The following is a 21466-nucleotide window of genomic DNA, read 5'->3' on the forward strand; positions in this document are numbered from 1 at the left end:
AACTTCCAACAAATTATTATTTCTGGCCCAAGGATTCACTCTACTTTAAACTCCTTTGCTGATTTGCTTATTTGTAGTAGGCACTCTCTATTAGTGCCTGTGGTTCAGTCTTGACCAATCTTGTCTTCACTCAGAGGAACTCATCCCTGTTAGTTTTGTTTTACATGCAAAGTAAATTTAAACATGTATTTTTTTAATCAATTTTTGGAGAAACAATATTAATAAGTATGTACTGTAACAATAAATCCTAACATGCCTCATTTGTTACCATTACTGTGACTACTTGAGATGATGCGTATAGAGCCAAATAAACTTTACACACAGATGGGGCTCCTGCCAAACCCAGATCACTATTAGGAACACGCTTAATGCCCCAGTGCATATCAGCAGATGTTCTGCAACAAGCAGTCATCGAGTAAAGACTGTACAAAAGCCAGTCTCGAAAGCCCAAACATTCCTTTTTAAAGTAGGGGAGAAAACGAGTGGGGTAGAAACCTAGTCACCACACAATCTACTGGACTAATTCTCCAGGTTGCTTTTCAGTATTGCTACTCCCGCTGTTTTGCTTTTCCAAGCTTCTTTTCTGCTGGTCAGCCTTTCTTTTCCTGATCACCTGGGGAGACACCCAGACCTACTCAGTATAATCCTCTGGAGGTGGGACCCAGGCATTATTTCGAAGTTGCCCAGGTAATTCTGGTGATCAGCAAGGTTTGCCAGCTACAGATCAGTGTGATCAAGTTCCCTAAGCATAGGCTAAAAAGGTGCTCAGCCCTGCTCAACCCTACAGTGGCATCCCTCACCACTTCCCATCTCATGATTTATCGATAACAACCCTGACTACCAGTAGTTCACAATACTCAGATTGCTGCTTCACCCTGCTGGGCCCTTGTTCCTGCTGAAAACCCTCTGCCCATCTTGACTGCCAACCTATTCACCCTCCAAAATCCAGCTTCAGGGTCTGCTTCCATGAGGTCTTCCCTGATACCTCACCTCCATCGCCATCCAGAATTAGTCCTTCCCTGCTCTGAATTCTGACTGTACCTCATTCACACAGCAGTCAACACAAGGTGCAAAATGTACCTCCTCACCTCTCTTCTCGAGTGTGATCTACTTGTGAAGGCAGATTCTATGCCATATTCACCTCAGTATTCACAAGGTCTAGTCCCAGGACAAAATGAATGAGTAAACTAGTTTTATGGGGGCAAGCAAAGGAGTCCCTTTGTCAACCACATTAAGACACCTTTGTATAAGTTGTTTGCATGTTTTGTTACTCTGCCTGGCCCTGAAGTGATCAGGGAGATTTTCTTTCAGCTTTTAACACAGCACACACTAGCTCCTTCCCTCAGCAAGAAAGCAGGTCCCTATAAAGAGGAAAATAGATTTCATTTACACTTATAACAAACTTGAAGGACATTAGCACCCGAGAAAGAATCTCCCAGACCAAGGCCCTCTGGTCTCACCTGGCATGGACCCTTGCCTTTCCTCCTTCCCCTATTTCATGCTCCCGTTTCACAGCCCAGATAGGAGGGGCCAATAATTGCATTCATTTGCCTTCCCTCTGTTACCTCTTCCCTGCTTGTAACTTTCACCAAGATTGCAGCTGCAGCCTGTAACTGACTCTCCAATTTAATGCTGCCAGTTTCCAGCCAGCAAAAGCTTCATAAGCTATATAAAAACTCAGTCACACTAAGGATTTTGGCATCACTCATCAGGAAACCAAGGATTTGGTATTGCCCCAAATTCAAAAGACTGAAGTCCTTGCTTCCTGCTCTGGCTGGTCTCTAGGGGAATGGCAACAGGACCCTCAAGCTACAACAGTGATAATATACCAGTGTGTCTCTGACTTTAGGGTATATCCAAGTCACCTGGGGGGCTTGTTACAACACAGACTGTTGCTCCCCAATCCCACAATTGCTGATTCTGTGGGTCTGAGGTGTGGCCTGAAAATGACATTTCTGAAAAGTTCCAGGTGATGCTTATGCTAGTCCAAGGACCATATTTTGAGAACCACTATGGTAGAAAGTAGCTGGGAAGGGGCAGATCAAGCTACCAACCCAACTTGTTAAACCTAGAATTGCTGTGTAGTCACTCAGCTGTGACCGACTCTTTGTGACCCCATGAACTGAAGGCCACCAGGCTCCTCTGTCCATGGGCTTTCCCAGGCAAGAACACTGGAGTGGGTTGCCATTTCCTTTTCCAGGGGATCTTCCCGACTCAGGGATGGAAACTGCATCTCCTGCATTGCAGATTCTTTACTACTGAGCCACCTGGGAAGCCCCAAACCTAGAATAGTGGTTCTCAAACTTGTCTGCGTATTAGACATATTAGAATCACCTGGGAAATGTAATGACTCTGGATGCCCAGGCTGCATCCCTATTATTTTTTAGATTTTATTTACTTATTTATTTTTGGCTGTGCTGGGTCTTTGTTGCTGCATGCAGGCCTTCTCTAGTTGCAGCAAGTGGGGGCTACTCTGTAGTTGCGACCACGTCTCATTATGGCGGCTCCCTTGCTGCCGAGCACAGGCTTCAGGGCATGCGGGCTTTAGTAGCTGCAGCACCCCGGCTCAAGAGGGTGTGTGCTTAGCTGCCCTGCAGCATGGGATCTTCCCAGATCAGGGATCAAACCTGTGTCCCCTGCATTGGGAGGTATACACTTAACCACTGGACAACCAGAGAGTTCACTGATTCCTATTATAAATTAGGATCTTTGAAGGTAGGAGCAAGGTATGTATTTTTTTAATTTCCCAAGTACTTCCATTACGCAGGCAAACTTGAGAACCAGTGATCAAGACTAGCAGTTCTCAACCCTGTTTCCAAATTAGTCACATGAGGACCTTTTAAAACATTCCTGCCAGGCCCCTACCCTGAACCAATTAAACCAAAGTCTGGGTATGAGGGCTGCCTCCCTCCCTTCCTGATTTCCTAGGTTTTTCTAAAGTTTAAGCAGTGTTGAGGATTATTACTAATCTGGACTTCAGTGACTCCCTGTTATAAACTGTCCTTTCCGTTTCTGCTGAGTAATCCCTTCTTATTTTGAACAAAAGAGACTAGGGAAATTTTTTGTCTTGAACACTAGAGGGCACTGGTCTGAATAATCTGGGTGTGGGTGGGAGCACGAGAATAAAGCAGTCTTCAAGGAGGTGTTGATCACTCAGGTGTGTCTGACAGACTCCACTGTCCATGGAATTCTTCAGCAAGAACACTGGAATGGGGTGCCGTTCATTTCTCCTGGGGATATTCCTGACCCAGGCATCGAACCTGGGTCTCCTGCATCGCAGGCAGATTCTTTAACGTCTGAGCCACAAGGGAAGCCCCTTCAAGGCGGGTGCCCTAGCAGTGTGGCCAGACCTTTCCTAAAAATTACCTAGAGCAGCCCTTCTCAGAGCCACCCCAGGCCCGCAGCACCAATGTCCCCCGGGAGCTTTTGGAATGCACGTTCTCGGGGCCCACACCAGAAATTCAAGCTTGGGGCTCTTGATTTTGTTTCCGCAAGACTTCCAGGTGATTCTGATGAATGGGAAGAGAGCAGTGGACAAATTAAGACCTAGATCTTCTGTTTCTTACAGAGACTCATCTCTATTTTTTTAAAACACACTCTCACCACACTACCTTGCATGCTACCAAAAGGAAGGCTCTAGAAACAATCGAGCAGCAATGTAATTCCATGTATTTCAGAGTGAGGGCGAGCAGTCAGACCTTCACCACCCCTGTGCTGGGTATGGGCTTGCAACCTTGGCCTCTTTGTAGGGCCTTAATAGGTGGCTTTGTGTCCTTGATAGGATGGCCACAGGTAATTCCCACTTTCTGCCAGCCATTTGCACTCAGCAGATGCTCTGTGATGGCACTGCCACCCCCAATGTGACTAGAGTATACTTAGGAAGCTTTCTGGGGCTCCTGAGCCCATCTTCTCTTCTCCATTTCCTCACCAGATGGGGTCACATCCTCTCTAATTTTTATGCAAGCCACAACATGTGAGCCTCTGCAGCTAGGCAGCTGGGTGAAGGCACTGCTGGATTGAACCCATCAATATTTTGCCAGAAGCCAGAGCCTTCCTCTCGGCCTGGAGGCCAACAAAATAGGAAACAGCTCAATTTCCTTTTTTTTTGCCAAGAACCCTTTATCGAGGGGTAGCAAGGCCCTCAGGCAGTGTGAGTTTGGAAGGGAAGCAGACCACAGATGAAGTGTGGAGCGAGTCCTGTAAAATAAGTAATTCCTGTCCTGGTGCTCTCGGCCAGGAAGGGAACCAAACCTACTGAGCATATGCTAATTCTCAGGATTTCACGTACACAATTTTACTTAATCCCCACAGCAACACTGGGACATTAGGAGTATTATTCCTACTTACAAAACTACAAAGATATAGAAAAAACAAATTCGAAGAGCTTGAACCATGTGCGTGGAACCCCGCAGTTAATAAACTGAAATTCACACTCCCAGTTGAACCTACCCTGCACATCTGGGGGTGACTTTGTCATTCACACCATGCATCATGCAGAAAAGACAGGCCTAGTTTGTTTCTGCCACTGCATTGCACTTCCTGAATATAAACATTGAAAATGAACACAATTTTAAAAAGAAACCAGTATAAACCTATGCTGGGTTTTAAGAGTTGATTCTTGGGATGCTCTATAAAAATCAAAAGTGTTGTTTCCATGTCCTGGCTATTACTGAAAAATAAAAAAATTAAAAAAAAAAAAAAAGTAAAAAAAAAAAAAAAAAAAAAAAAAATCAAAAGTGTGGCCAAGGAAGAATTTATGAAGGGAAACACAGATGTGATGACATCAGAAATCACCCTTATTTCTAGTACCCTCTTGAATCTGTTTCTCTCTTTTGATCCTGCTTCTATCCTATCCTAAGGCACCTGGTTCATACTAAGGGTATAAATCTTCTATCATACATATGCAAATGCTGTGTTCCAAGTTGTCTCTTGACTTTGGTTATTTCTAAAATAGGAGTTTTATTTGGTCAAATCTATGATTTCTTCCTTCGGAGTCATTCTTAGAAAGACATTCCCCATACTAGGATTTTAAAAATATTTACCTTATTGTGTATAATTTTTATATCTCACTTTTCACATTTAATCCATCTGAAATCTATTTTGTTGTAAGGTATGGGATAAGGCTCTTAAGTTAGCTCTCCCTCTCAGATGGATAGCCAGATGTTCTAATACTTTTTATTTATTTAATGATACATACTTTTCTCACTGATTTAAAGTATCACCTTTATTATATACTAAACTTCATCTACTTTAGTTTCCTCTAAGTTTTGGATTAGAGTTTTTCCATTGATCTACCCTTGTGATGGTAGCACACCAGTTTAATTTCTGTAATTTTATAATATATTTTAATACATGGTAGTGTTAGTTCAATCTTTTTTCATTAACACTTTTCAAGTATTTCCTGACCCCTATTGAACATTTATTCTTCCAAATGAATTCTGTAAGTATTTTGTCAAAACTTGACTCTTCCACTAACTGTTCTAGAAATACCTGGGTCCATCTCTCTAGTGGTGGTGCTAGAGAAGACTCTTGAGAGCCCCTTGGACTGCAAAGAGATCCAACCAGTCAATCCTAAAGGAAATAAACAGTGAATATTAATTGGAAGGACTGACGCTGAAGCTGAAGCTCCAATACTTGGGCCACCTGATGCCAAACTCATTGGAAAAGACCCTGATGGTGAGAAAAATTGAAGGCAGGAGGAGAAGGGGAAAACAGAGGATGAGATGGTTGGATGGCATCACTGACTCAATGAACATGAGTTTGAGCAAACTCCAGGAGATGGTGGGAGACAGGGAAACCTGGCGTGCTGCAGTCCATGGGGTCGCAAAGAGTCAGACATGACTGAGCAACTGAACAACAACAATTTCTCTAGAAGATATTTTTTCCAATACCTGTACCTACAGTTAACCCGGCACTGTGCTAGGAACTGGTGCGATAAAAGATGAATTTGACTTAATCCCTAACCTCAGGGGGCTTAAAATTGCATGCAAGAAAAGAAAATTAATGCATAGGTGCATTCAATCATGATTTCTGCTGTAGGGAGTGCTGAAAAGGGTAGAGTTCTGTGGAGGCTCTGATATAGCTCCTGGAGGAGGGGTGGAATGAAAACAGCAAGACATCACCGGTGCTTCACCACTAGGCCTGGTAAGTGGACTCAGACCCTAACTCAGTTAGGGTTCATGCTCACTGTGCACCATTGGACCCTAAGATTCCAAAGCCATGTTTGGGGGACTCCATTCCACCTTCGCACTGGCCGGTGGGTCTGCATGCCCAGTTTCCCCTCCCACATTAATCCTCTCAGGTTGTCTCACATGCCAGCCAGAGTGCGGCTCCCTGCCCAACAGTATGGCTCTTCATGTCTTTCAAAGCATTATTTGCCTCTTCTATGAAATCTAAAACCCCTCACACTCCTGGGAGGTGGGCAGATATCATACTTTCTACTAGAAAGAGGCATAAACGGATGTTGTGCAAAGCACACAAGTTGAGTGATTCGTCTAAAGTGCTGTTGACAGAAGCAAGCATAGAAGGAAAGTTCAGGCTCCTCGGTAATTCTCCATCTATCCCACTCCATGGCTTACTGAGTAAGCCCAATCTTTCTGTGTAAGGCAGTTCTAACAGTACTACTCAACCTATAGGGAGATATGCCTAGAATTTCATTCTCTCTCTCCCCTGCCCTTCTCCCACCACCACTGTAATGAAATGGTGGGTCCCCCTTCTTTACACTTCTCCCTCCAAACCGTGGGGCTGGGAGAGGAGGCTAGAACAAACCACGGCGAGCACCTAGATGGACACACAAGTGGAGAGGAGGGGACGCGGGCCTCTGGGGAACTAGAGCGTGAGGCCGCGTGGCTGTTGGGTTTCGTGCTGATGCGCCTCCAAAGGCTGGATCCCGGGCACTCCAACACCTCCACTGCCTTTGCCACTGCCACCGCCAGTAGCTTCTGAACAGCATCTTGACTCCTCTGGGCAACTGAAGACAGAACTCAGACTCAGCTTTTCACCTCCTCAGATACAGCTTTTAAACACACATACACACATCTTTAATGATTTTTTAAAAGGGCCTGTATACTAACTAGCAGTGGAGAATAGTAGGGACTGAAAGAGGAGAAAGGGTCTGCCCTGAGTGTCCCTCTAGTGCTATTTCATGTAGAGACTTCATAGAAGGGAAGACATGTCCCCTAACCCCAATTTTCTTTAGAAATATCTAGGACAGAAGATTAATCTGTAGCTCTTGCTCAACTGGGCATTTCATTGCTGGAGTTGAGACTTCAAGAGAAGGGGGAGTTTGGGGTTGATGTGGAGGAAATGGGCTGGATGTTGCCAAGACTAATATTGGGGGTGGGGGGTGCTGAGAACAGCTGTTGGGGGGTGTTCTTCCCTACCTCAGCCTCCAAACCGCACCCTGGACCAGCTGGAGGGGGCACAGATAGGGGCGGTGGGATCTGGGCCAAGGAATGGATGGAGAGAAGGGAAATCTTAAGCAATTGGGAGAGAATTCCTATAAGGACCCAGGGCAGGAGGTGTACATGGCAGGTGAAAATAAGTGACCTAAGTAACCAAGAAAAGTCAGGCTTGTAAGGCCAACTGCAAAGCTTGCTTCTGCAAGTAATGTGTATTCCATCTGTCTCCCCATGCCAGTGGAAGCACTAATAAGTGTTACATGTTGAAAGTTTTGCACTAGCTTGTACATAAAAATTCCATATGCCAAGTGACTGGACTACATGAACACATCTGTCAAAAACAGGTCTCTTAGGCACAATTTAGGACATTCCAAAACAGCTTTATAACTATTTTAGCCTCCAAATGGTATGAATTAACTCTCATAAGCCAGGTCTATTCTGGCTGAGCCAAGGTTTGGACCAAATGTCCAAATAATTCAAGTCAGAAATACTCTTTTGCCTTCATTTTAGAGAGTATCAGTAGCAAGCTCTTTTTTCCTCTGGAATTATGCTGTTGATTCGATGTTTGATGTCACATTGTAAACATATGTTAATATGACCAAAATGATAAAATAGTTCATGTATTATGAGCTTAAAAAGGACAGTGTTCTGTATTTTTATAAGATTCTGCTACTCCAATAACACTGAACATTTACAAAGTACATTGACACATACTAGGTTATTAGATCTCAGGTGCTAAGTATATTTTACTTTGGAAAAGTCAGTGTGAGGGAACTCCTGAGGTGGATCTTTCATTTTTATAAACAATTTAAAAAACTTTAATATGTATTTATTTGACTGCACTGGGTCTTTAGTTATGGCATGAGGGATCTTTTAGCTGTGGCATGCAAACTCTTAGTTGTGGCATGTAGGATCTAGTTCCCTGACCAGGGATTAAACTCAGGCCCCCTACACTGGGAGCATGGAGTCTCAGCTCCTGGACCACCAGGTAAGTCCCTAGATGGCCCTTTTAGATCCCTTCCCTTTGTGAAATGGGAGGTGCCTGGAGGAGGAATGCAAACTTCCCCTGCAGTAAGAAGCCCTAGATGCAAACTTCATGGACCCAGGCTCAGCACATACAGTAGCTCTAGGGATGGAAAATGTGCTTCCTTTTTCCCTCATACTGATGTTCCATTCTTATTAACTTTTATGAAAAAAAAAAAAAAAAAAAAAAGTTTAGAAAAGCAAGTATAACTAACGAATGACCAAATGAGTTGGATAACCAAATTGGAATCTTCAAATGTCTCAACATAAGGGAGTATTGGGAAGGGTCTAACATAAATGCACAAGTGTGCAGACATAGATCTCAGAAAACTGTAACTAAATGGAGGAGGAAATCAGCATGTCAGCAATGTCTGTGAAGAAAGGCTTTAGAATTTCAGTTCATGATTAAATAGGCATCAGCAAGCCATTCAGGCAGCCCTGGTGTCATCTTAGACTCTGCTAATAGAGGAGTACCATCCAAAACAAGGGAAGCAGCCTTCCTTGACTCTGTGTCAGATCCTGTATTCAGATACAGATACCTCATTTTTTTTTTCCCTTGTTCTGGCTATTCCCTGCCTCCCAAATACTTGATTTATTTTTTTTTCATTTATTTTTATTAGTTGGAGGCTAATTACTTTACAATATTGTAGTGGTTTTTGTCATACATTGACATGAATCAGTCATGGATTTACATGTGTTCCCCATCCCGATCCCCCCTCCCACCTCCCTCTCTACCCAATCCCTCTGGGTCTTCCCAGTGCACCAGGCCCGAGCACTTGTCTCATGCATCCAACCTGGGCTGGTGATCTGTTTCACTATAGATAATATACATGTTTGATGCTGTTCTCTCAAAACATCCCACCCTCGCCTTCTCCCACACCCAAATACTTTAGAAAATAAATTCCCCTTTCTGCCTATGTTTAAGCTGGTTCACTTAAAATGCAAGGTGCTGGCTGCACAGCTGGCAACCTAAATGTACTAACATTTATCTTCTTGAAGTATATGTATATATTGGGAATTTCTCAAAGTGGAAAAGAAAATAACACTAAAGCCATTACCTTTTGACCGCTGCAAACATCAAGTCTATCTCTCAAATGTTTCATCTGCCTGGATCATAGCATCTCAGTATTATTTCCCATTAAGAGGCACCAGAGCCTTTGAGAAAGGACTGGGACAGGAGTCAGCCAGGGTGAGTCTAGACCAGCTTCGGGCAGCAGAGAGCAGCCTACAAAGACCGCCAGCATCAGGGCAAAGGGCTGCAGGACACGTGCCCACTGCAGACGGCCAACATAAGCACTGAGGTGTGAAACACACCAAACGTCACAGTCCATGAGCTCAGGCTGACACTTTAAAAAACAAAAAGGCGGGCAAGCCTCACCAGTGATGTCATCTTTAAGAAAATAAGGAGAAAAAAACAAGCATTTTGTTCTGTCTTTCTGTACAAACTACCTCAGGAGAACCAAGCGATTGAGGAAAATTATTTCTCAAATGAATTCCAGCAATAAACTCAGAAGGAATAATGAGCTATCACCATTCTGAGCCCCCATGAAACAATGGATTTGGAGAATGATCACCAACATATATACCAAAACCATCAGGTGAAAAGCTGACGGGGACTGCAGAGTCCGTCGTAGTTTAGGCGGGCAACACATCGTAAGAAACAGACATGAAATCCTACTGCTTGTTGTAAAAAAAAATTAGCACATAAGTTTATAAAATTCTTTAGCGATCAATTAGAAATACAATGGGGAGAAACAGTTCGCCAGTCAGCCTACATCATAACTATTCTTTTACATTAACCATCTTGGGGGAAAACCTGAAGTCTGAAGTGCACAGGGGTGGGGAAGGTGCTATGTGTAACTGCCACCCTCCTTCAAACTGGCATCCACCAAGGACAAAAGTGCCTACCAGAAATATTTGTCAGCGTCCAACAGACATGGCAAGGCTATTCCATATTCTTTTCTTTTCAGGAAAACTCTGCCCTTCTCATGATATCCCATAGCTAACATAAGGGCCTTTCTCTCTGATGGAGGGATTCTGATCAATCTGCCCGTCTGGTTAGCTATGTCTAAGTATAGTGTGGCTTCCGGATCCACCACCATCTCAGCTCTCTCCGCAAGGATCTCCAGTCCTCTCTTAGTCCTCTGAATTCTTTTTTCTTCTAGTTTGGCTTCATTTTGCTTTTCTTCTTCAACCTGGAAGTTTTTTCTCATGTCCTCTTCAGACTGTTTTAATTCCAGAACCATAGCTTTCACATTGTGGGTCACTCCCTGCTCCTTAAGTGTTTCCCCTAGTTGAAGTTGTTTCTTATTTATGACAATTTTGATGTAATTTTCTTGAAATCCGAAGGTTTCAGCTATTTTAGATCTCAGTTCTCTGCCAGTGATGTGCAGGTGGGTCTCCAGCAAATTCTTCCTGTCTTTTTTTAGCCGTGCAGGTAGATAGACTTCAATTGTGGCAATTCCTGTCGTTTTATAGTGCTCATTTCCAGTGCCACGCTCGATTGCTTTGCAATGTATTTCTTCCATTATCTTTTCTACTTCATTTTCACAACATTCTAGCTTGTCAGAGTACTTCTTAGCAAGGTCCTTCAATGCCAAACCAACTTCTTTATTTTCATCTGTATATGGAGGTTTTCAAAGTTGGATTTTGTCTTCCCTTAAAAATTGGGTCAATTTTGATTGGAGATATTTCTTTTGTGCCATCCTGTGTCACAGCCGCGGCAGCCGCGACCCGCCGAGTCCAGATACTTCATTTTAAGAACAAGTTAGAGTGGATCCCAACAGAGCAAGCAGCTTGGTAAATAAGGCGTGGTGTCTGTCCCCAGAGGATGCCTAATGCAGACAGTTCAAAATGAGTGTCGGTTCAAGGAAACTGTGGTTAAGCCTTAAAAAGGAAATATTTAGAGGAGACTTCCAGTATGTTGGGAATATAATCTCTGTTTCCAAATATTTGAGAATCTCTCATGTGAAAGAGAGATTAATACTGTTGGTGTGAGAAAATTTGAATCAATAAGTGAACTTTACTAGAAGACAAGGGCTTCCCAGGTGGTGCAGTGGTAAAGAATCTGCCTACCAATTCAGGAGACCCAGGTTCAATCCCTGGGTTGGGAAGATCCCCTGGAGAAGGAACTGGCAACCCACTCCAGTATTCATACCTGGAAAATCCCACGGAGAGAGGAGCCTGGCGCGCTAGTCCATAGGGTCGCATAAGAATCGGTCACAACTTAGCGACTAAGTAACAATAGCAAGTACATCCGTCCTCAAAGGGAGTGATAGTGCCATCAAGGGGGTGAAAGTTGATTTGAGGCAGGGTGGGGGTGAGAAAAAAGTAACATTTCAGTGATTTCTGACCCTTCAAAATTCAGCCTTTCTCAGGGTTGGAATATTTGTATTCCTTAGTATTTAATTTCTCTCGTTGACCTTTCTTGGTATCATATAAGCAGCATTGCCACAGTCATGAAAGGTACGTAAGTGGCTGCTAGATCACTATTGCAAAAATCTGTACTATATCTGTGGTCACTAGATGGCTGTGACTGGAGGACTTTTTCTTGACTGACAGAGACTGAGGACTCAATCTCAAAGTCACATCATAACGGGAGGCCTGCATGTGCTACGGACAGCCTTGAGGATATTGACTATGTGTGATGCTCAGTGTTTTATATAGGATTTGAACTTTGAGAAGTAAATAAAAATGATTTATACTTACTATTTAATTCTATAAAAGTTAGCCAACAAACTAACTACATCAACTGTTGACAAGAAAAACTGTCAACAATAATTGAATAAATATCTAACATCGAGTTAGGTTAAAAGCCATTTTCTCATATCAAACAGAAGTTAAAAGCTAATGTTTAAGAAATTTAATTTTTTTTAAATTGTTTTTCTATCACTGAAAAAAATAACCCTTTTTGAATGATTTGTTTTTAAATTGATTGCAGTTATTATTAACATATACTTCTAAAAATCTCCAGTATCTATATATAATTTGATACATTGCAAACAGTACAGAAACAAATAATATATTAGAAGTTACACAGCAAATATAAAGGTTAATAGCTTTGATTTTCAATCTAAAATTTACCTTAAAATTTTGTCATTCATAATTCTGCATTAGATAAAAGGCAGAGATTTATACTTATTCTTCCTATGTATGGAGAAGGAAATGTCAACCCACTCCAGTATTCTTGCCTGGAGAGTTCCATGGATAGAGGAGCGTGGTGGGCTATGTACAGTCCATGGTGTTACGAAGAGTCAGATACAACTAAGTGACTAATACTTTCCTATGTATAAAGCATGCTTGCAAGCTAAGTGGCTCAGTTGTGTCCAACTCTTTACGACCCTATGGACTGTAGCCCACCAGGCTCCTCTGTCCATGGGACTCTCCAGGCAAGAATACTGGAGAGGGTTGCCACGCCCTCCTCCAGAAGATCTTCCCCCACCATGGATTGAACCCTTATCTCTAGGTCTCCGGTATTGGCAGGTGGATTCTTTGCCACTAGCGCCACCTGAGAAGCCCAGATATACATATATTACATGAACTGTATATCTGTATATCTAATTTAACACAGATATTAGAATTTCATAGGGAGCGATTAGGCAAAACAACGTCTTTAAAAGTCTTTAGTGATAATTTTTTAGAAGTTGAGAAACTCTGAATTAAAGCCTTCTAAGCATTTTGGCCTGAAAACATTTCACTCTTGGTTTGCCAGGACGAATTGTAGCCAAAGTTGGAAAATAAGAATGGGTTTATTCACAGTCTTGTCCTCATATCCCCTCTTGTTTCTTTTCCCCACCCCAAGTTATTGTACATTTTTTAAAAACAGAATCACTCTCTTCCTTTTGGAGCCATATATAAACCCATTCACTGGCTTCCATGCTGGGAGATGACCCACTTGAACCAGGCCAGTCAGTATTAATTCTGGGACTTCTGCTGGACCTGAGGAGCTGTTTTTCTGTAGGGGTTACATTTGTCAGGTTGTAAGCTCAGAGCTGCCAGGATCTCTCTTTGCCAATAACCTCAGGAAAGCCTAGCTGAGAACAAAACCCACCCCGAAGAAAGCAGAGCTGGAGAACCAAAGGAGACATATAGCATTCAGTGATATCACTGGGAGCCGAATCCAGTCATGCCTGAAGCTATCTGAGCCCCTGGACTTTCTGGTGACCTTTATGACTTAGTCCAACTGGAGTGAAACCTTTGTCACTAGCAATCAGAAGGGTTATTTTTCACTTACTAACCCAGCTCTGCCTCATTCCCTCACTCCATGGCCGTCCAGAACCTGGGAAACCCTCTTCCTTTTGTCATCCAAATCTGCTCTCCCCACATGGAGCCTTGACCCATCACCTATTTCTTCTCAAACTCCAATCTCAGAGAAACTGTTACAATTCTTACTGGGTGCTGTTCTGAGTCTCAGACACTAATCCTGAAGCAGTATTGCTGGTGCCACTTGGTTAAATTGTGAATTACGATTTATCTGAAAATATGTATTCCAGTTCCTTTTTACTGACACCTTCACAGTGTTTGCCATATATGTAAATATACATAAATTAATTAGGTACATTCTATCATCATCAGCTCATGGATGATTAAGCAGGTATCATGAAGGTACTGCACACTTAATCTATACTTATGAAATACTACTCTGCCCCTCCATGACAAGTGTCTACTGGTAATTTATGACATAAACAGAGAGTAAAGTGAAACTGATTTTGACACTTTTTAATGAAGTATGTAAATACAAATAATTTTAATTGAACTACATATACTGGCTAATATATTTTGGAATTTGCTAGTAAGGTTCTAATCAGCACATTCACTAGTGCTAAAGCTATTCAGTATTCCTCAGGAGTATTCCATTTAATAATTCTGTTCTCAATTATCTGCACTCCAGTGAATTCTTGATTTTCAACAACGTTACTCCTGAATGCTTTCCTCTCAAAAACAAATTTAAAATTTTAAAAATAAGTACATTGAAATTCATTAGCCAAAGATGCTAACAAAAGATGGTTTGGGGTTTCATAAACTTTCAGTAGTATAGGGTAGCTCAGTGGTAAAGAATCCGCCTGCTGATGCAGGAGACACGGTTCAATCAGGAAGATTCCACATGCCACAGAGCACCGAGGCCCATATGCCACAAGCAGTGAGCCTGTGCTCTGAAGCCTGGGAGCTACCACTACTGAGCCCACATGCTGCAACTACTGAAGTCCGTGAGCCCGAAAGCCTGAGCTCTGCCACAGGAGAAGCCACTGCAATGAGAAGCTGGCCAAGTGCAATGAGAGAGTAGCCCCCACTCACCACTAGAGAAAGGGCCTATGCAGCAACAAAGACCCAGCACAGCCAAAACTAAATAAATAATTTCTTTTAAAAAGATTTAAAATGCTCTGGGTGCATTCTCAGTTAACTGTCTATGACACAAATCATACAACATCGGACCAGCTAATGAGAGATGATGCAGCAGCTTATTGCTGTTGTTTAGTTGCTAAATTGTGTCTGACTCTTTTGCGACCCCATGGACTGTAGTCTGCCAGGCTCCTCTGTCCATGGAACGTCCCACACAAGAATACTGAAGTAGCTTGCTATTTCCTTCTCCAGGGGATCTTCCTGACCCAGGGACTGAACCTGTGTCTCCTGCATCGGCAGGCAGATTCTTTAGCACTGAACCACCATGCAAGCCCACCACAGCCTGTAGTATATTACTTTATCAGCCTCAGTAACTGGTAGTAAAAACAGGATGGTTAAGGAGATTTAATTCACTAGAATGATTTAGGTTTAGATACACTGCCCTTGAGAACATCAAAATGGGTTCAGGAGACATTTGAAAATATAGACTTGGGAAAAAAGGGCCAGGGTTTGTGATACAAATTCAAAAGTCAGCAGAGACTCAACTGTGGAGGCTCAGGAATGACTGAGTTCTCTGGGGAAGAGAGAGAAAAAAGCAGAAGTCCTGTAGAAAACCTAGTACCAGGTGAGGAGGAGAACCTAGAAAGGTATTTGAAAAAATGTCAGTACAGCATTAGAGAAAAAAAAAAAAAAGAAGAACACAAGGCCATATGACCAGATTGCAAGTGCCCATATCTTCAACAGCTGTTGAGAAGGTGGGGAAAAAAGTCTCGTAATTGAGATTTTGCTAAACAGGCAACAGGGCAATTTTTGTTTAGGTTATATGTTATATGCTAAGTCATCTAGTGGTTAGGGCTCCATTTTGATTCTAGTTGATAGAAGACAGATGTCTGGCATCTGGCTCTATGACCAAGTTTGGTCACTGTTTTGGAGCAGTTGGCAGTCACGCCTGGCCCGATCTCTGTGGGGGGAATAATGACTTGACAGCAGTTGTGCATCCAGATTTGGGCGAAGTGGGGAGTCGTATGAAGTGTTTCACCCAAATTACATAGTACATGGGTTTGTTTGGTTTTGGTTTTAAGAGTACATATTTTTTTGTACCTGTTATCATAGAAAAGCTATAATTTTGTTATATTCCAAGTTTCTTATGTTTAGCATGGAGTATTACCCCATATAGCTAGCAATCTGCAGAGCTGTCATGCTTTATATTACTAAACTAGCTATTTTGTTTATATCTAAGCTATAGCTATCAGCTAAATGGGAATGAAGGCTCTTAAAGTGATTTACTCCACCCACTTCTGAAGTCTCCATTGATGTGATGAATAGACCAAGCCCACCAAGAACAGCTTTGGATAGTCTGAAGTCAAACCTCTTTGAAAATTCTTTCTACCCACCTTACCTCACACCAGCTTCTCCACTTCATTCTGGCATTATTTATTGTCACTCTTTTCAAGATTAACATTCTCTTGTTTGACACTCTTCAAGGAGCCCTCCATTCACCTTATAGCAAAACTTAAAAGTCTTTAACATTGCTTCCCGGGTCCCTCAAATTGGTCCTCTGTCTATGCAGGCTTAACTTCTGCCACTTATTTCCGTGCAAGGCTTCAGAAATTCATTCATACACCATCTTCACAGTTTGTGGCACACCCCAATACCAAATGAACTAGTTATTCAGTATTTTAAAAATAGATCAATTACTTGAATAGGTGATTTTAAAAGAGAAAACTTTGTATATCTCTACAAAAATAGCAAGTTAGTGTCAATTGCTAGAAAGTGAAGATGTGTTATTTAATCTACCTAGATGCTGCTGCTGGCTAAAGCTCCAGAGTTCAAGCCTACACTTTAAAAGGAGATTAGCAAATGTTACAAAGGTGTTTCATACTAGAAACAAAAAGTGGGAAAAGAATTGGAGAGTATAATTTTACCACTAAGTAATGACTTACGTGACCTTGAACCTCCTAAAATCTGAATATTAAGTGTGATGTGTCTCAGTCTTTGAGAAGTACTAGCTTTTCAAACTGCTTATAGTTTCCAAGCCTCCTTATTCTTCTGTCCCTAAAGTGCTCTCTGATTCTCAACCAGTTGATTCCTCTAGCCCCTTCAAGATGCAGGGAACTCTTTCAGTTCAGTTCTGTTCAGTTCAGTCGCTCAGTCATGTCCAACTCTTTGCGACCCCATGGACTGCAGCACACCAGGCCTCCCTGTTCATCACCAACTCCTGTCCATTGATTCGGTAATGCCATCCAACCATCTCATCTTCTGTCATCCCCTTCTCCTCCTGTCTTCAATCTTTCCCAGCATCAGGGTCTTTTCAAATGAGTCAGCTCTTCGCATCAGGTGGCCAAAGTATTGGAGTTTTAGTTTCAACATCAGTCCTTCCAATGAATACTCCGGACTGATCTCCTTTAGGATGGACTGGTTGGATCTCCTTGCAGTCCAAGGGACTCTCAAGAGTCTTCTCCAACACCACAGTGCAAAAGCATCAATTCTTCGGTGCTCAGTTTTCTTTATAGTCCAACTCTCACACCCATACATGACTACTGGAAAAACCATAGCCTTGACTAGACGGACCTTTGTCGGCAAAGTAATGTCTCTGCTTTTTAATATGCTGTCTAGGTTGGTCATAACTTTCCTTCCAATGAGTAAACATCTTTTAATTTCATGGCTGCAGTCACCATCTGCAGTGATTTTGGAGCCCCCAAAATTAAAGTCAGCCACTGTTTCCACTGTTTCCCCATCTATTTGCCATGAAGTGATGGGACCAGATGCATGATCTCAGTTTTCTGGAACTCTTTCCTGTGAGCAATTCTAGGCAATCTGGGATGCGCTTCCTCAGCATCTTGTCTGCCCGTTTCAGAGCACATAATACGGCTGTAATTAGTTTTCTGTTTCCTCCACTACACTGAAAACTTCTTTAGAGCAAGGCTAGGTATTTCATTTCTGAGACCTCAGCACTGTGTAACTGAGTGACCAGTACATGTTTATTTCCATATACCTGCATAAACAAACAAATGCATGCCTCAATCAATCAATCCATACAAGTATACTTAGACAACAGTTTTCAGATTTGGGTGTGTAATCATAATTACCGGGGGACACTTGGAAAAAACACAGAGAATTAGACCCCAGCCCCCTCCTGCTCGAGTAGGCTTGGGGCTCTACATGCTGTGTTAGCTCTCCAGGTGAATATGACACACACCGAAGACTGAGAAGCTTTTCAGATAAGAAAAAACAGATTCAGAGAGAGCAATTTATTGTCCAGGGACTGAAGAGGAAGTGAAAAATAGGATAACTCACCATTGTTTGTGAGGGGTTTTATTTTAGTCTTTAAAATGTGGATGAAAAAGACTGCTTATAAGGGAAATATGAAGCCATGGTTCTATGTTTGTCAGTAGAATAAATACTTATACCCACCTACTCCTCATTTGTTTGAATCAACAGTGAGGGATCAAGTTCAAAAATCAGCCATGATATTTAAAGGCACAGATTACAGTTGTAATTTAACTATGCTTTAATGTAAATGTCATTTTCCTCAAGTGTTCAGCAGATTTGAGTTCAAAACATACTGTATGCTGAAAGAGAATAATAGGGAGTATAACATTTAAATTGTGAATTCTGTAAAACTACAGGAGACTGAAAACTATTACTCTCTACCACCTGAGCTACATTTTATAGAATTATTATTCTATATATATTATTCTACAGGTGCTTTTTACCTTAAAGCAGTGCTTTAGGCAGGTATTGGCAGTATTTTAGATTTTGATTTAATGATGCTATTGGCAGTATTTTAGATTTTGATTTAATGATGCTATTTTTACAAATGAATCAGAATAAAATCCTGTGACAGTAGAGGGCATAGAAAAGCCCAAATAAGTGTGAATGCCCCACCTACCATTTTAATATCATTGTGTGAGGTTTAGTAGAACTTTCTAAAATGTAATGATCCACTTTATATCACTAATTCACATTATATTATCTCTATGCAGAGAGACCTCAACTACTTGTTTGTGCTGAGCTAGGCCGAGTCCAATTCAAAACTTTTCTTTCTGGTCTTTTACTAAAGATCTTTCTAGAATCCATGTGAGGAAAAACACAGACACAAACCAAAAAATCCCCAACCCCAACCTTGATCTCTACTTTACATCATAACCAAATATTAGAGATGGTTCACAGAGCCAACTGTGAAAGCAAAAACCTCAAGAAAAAAGGAGTGTGGAGTAAATAAACTTCTTAGGGAAAAAACAGTACTAACCATAAATTAAAAAATAATTTTCAAATATACAATTTACTATTTTAATAATATTATTTCTAATAATACAATCTAATATTTATTAGTTTAACACTTTGTAGTAATAAAGTGGTAGGTAGGGCATACATGATTCTATTTCTCTTAAACCAAGATTCTCAGTCTCTATAAACATAAAGTATTTATTCATTGGGCTGAGTGGGAGTGTGGGATTAGCAGATGCAAACTATTAAATATAGAATGGTTAAACAAGAAGATCCTGCTTATAGCAAAGGGAATTATATTCAATATCCTGTGATACATCATAATGGAAAAGAATAGGGAAAAGCTTGTTTATATGTATAACGGAATCACTTTGTTGTCCAGCAGAAATTAACACAACATTGTAAATCAATGATACTTCAATAAAACTTTAGAAAATAAAAGATAATTTACTCATTGGCTTTATCTTATACAAAAAATATCTTCTAGCTTACAATTCCAATATTACAAATAATGATACTAGTGAGTGAGGTTTACATTTTTCCAATTCTTTTTTCCTTTAAACGTGTTCCAATAAAATTGAACAGTTTTCATACTGTGTTTAAAAGTCATTTGAAGTAGCTCTTTTCTCTGTATGGCAACTTGCACAATTTGATTGGGGCCCTTTGTTTCCATTTGCTCAATTTTAGGGTTTGTTTTTCTTTTCACATTAATTACATTTTTCAATATATAAAAGATTCAAGTCAAAACTAACCGAAAAAGTACATGTTGAGAAGTCTTGCTTCCATTCCGATCCCCTCCATCGCTCCATTTTGTTTCTGCGCACATCATGTATATAAATTCCACAAATATTTCATATATATGTGTTATATATGTGTTCTGGTTTCTTATTCTATTGTTTACTTTTTTTGTAAAAATAACATACATATTCCAATTTCCCTCTTACAAAAAGGATATACTATTCTTATTGTATATGCTATCCTTCATTGTCTAATACTCTAGTGCTTTGCAGAACCTGTACAATTTTAATTCAGTTCAGTTCAGTTGCTCAGTCGTGTCCGACTCTTTGCAACTCCATGAACCGCACCATGCCAGGCCTCCCTGTCCATCATCAACTCCTGAAGTCCACCCAAACCCACGTGCATTGATTCGGTGATGCCATCCAACCATCTCATCCTTTGTCATCCCCTTCTCCTCCTGCCCTCAATCTTTCCCAGCATCAGGGTCTTTTCAAATGAATCAGCTCTTTGCATCAGGTGGCCAAAGTATTGGAGTTTCAGCCTCAGCATCAGTCCTTCCCATGAATATTCAGGACTGATCTCCTTTAAGATGGACTGGTTGGATCTCCTTGCAGTCCAAGGGACTCTCAAGAGTCTCTCCAACACCACAGTTCAAAAGCATCAATTCTTCAGCACTCAGCTTTCTTTATGGTCCAACTCTCACACCCATACATGACCACTGAAAACCATAGCCTTGACTAGATGGACCTTTGCTGGCAAAGCAATGTCTCTGCTTTTTAATAACTGTCTAGGTTGGTCATAACTTTCCTTCCAAGGAGTAAGTGTCTTTTAATTTCATGGCTGCAATCACCATCTGCAGTGATTTTGGAGCCCCCAAAAATAAAGTCTGACACCGTTTTCACTGTCTCCCCATCTATTTGCCATGAAGTGATGGGACCAGATGCCATGATCTTAGTTTTCTGAATGTTGAGCTTGAAGCCAACTTTTTCACTCTCCTCTTTCACTTTCATCAAGAGGCTCTTTAGTTCTTCTTCACTTTCTGCTATAAGGGTGGTGTCATCTGCATATCTGAGGTTACTGATATTTCTCCCAGCAATCTTGATTCCAGCTTGTGCTTCCGCCAGCCCAGTATTTCTCATGATATACTCTGCATATAAGTTAAATAAGCAGGGTGACAATATACAGCCTTGACATACTCCTTTTCCTATTTGGAACCAGTCTGTTGGTCCATGTCCAGTTCTAACTGTTGCTTCCTGACCTGCATACAGGTTTCTTAAGAGTCAGGTCAGGTGGTCTGGTATTCCCATCTCTTTCAGAATTTTCCACAGTTTGTGGTGATCCATACAGTCAAAGGCTTTGGCATAGTCAATAAAGCAGAAATAGATGTTTTTCTGGAACTCTCTTGCTTTTTTGATGATCCAGCAGATGTTGGCAATTTGGTCTCTGGTTCCTCTGCCGTTTCTAAAACCAGCTTGAACATCTGGAAGTTCACAGTTCACATACTGCTGAAGCCTGACTTGGAGAATTTTAAGCATTACTTTACTAGCGTGTGAGATGAGTGCAATTGTGTGGTAGTTTGAGCATTCTTTGGTATTGCCTTTCTTTGGGAACAATTTTAATTAAATAAACTATTTTGATTATGCTCAAAGAGAATAATTATAGGACCATTGAGAGTTACTGGTAAGGGAATAAGACAGGTGACTCCAGTGCATGTTTCCCATCACCACCAAGCAATT

The 21466-nt window shown here is 41.4% G+C and overlaps 1 long non-coding RNA gene across 1 annotated transcript in view; it reads right to left on the reverse strand.

Annotated features, from left to right (window-relative positions):
* Window positions 1–21466, reverse strand: part of LOC136146449 (uncharacterized) — a 35768-nt gene that overhangs the window by 5227 nt on the left and 9075 nt on the right. The window lies entirely within an intron of this gene.

This window comes from Muntiacus reevesi, chromosome 14 (genome assembly GCF_963930625.1).
Source record: "Muntiacus reevesi chromosome 14, mMunRee1.1, whole genome shotgun sequence".
In the NCBI taxonomy this organism is placed as follows: Eukaryota; Metazoa; Chordata; class Mammalia; order Artiodactyla; family Cervidae; genus Muntiacus; species Muntiacus reevesi.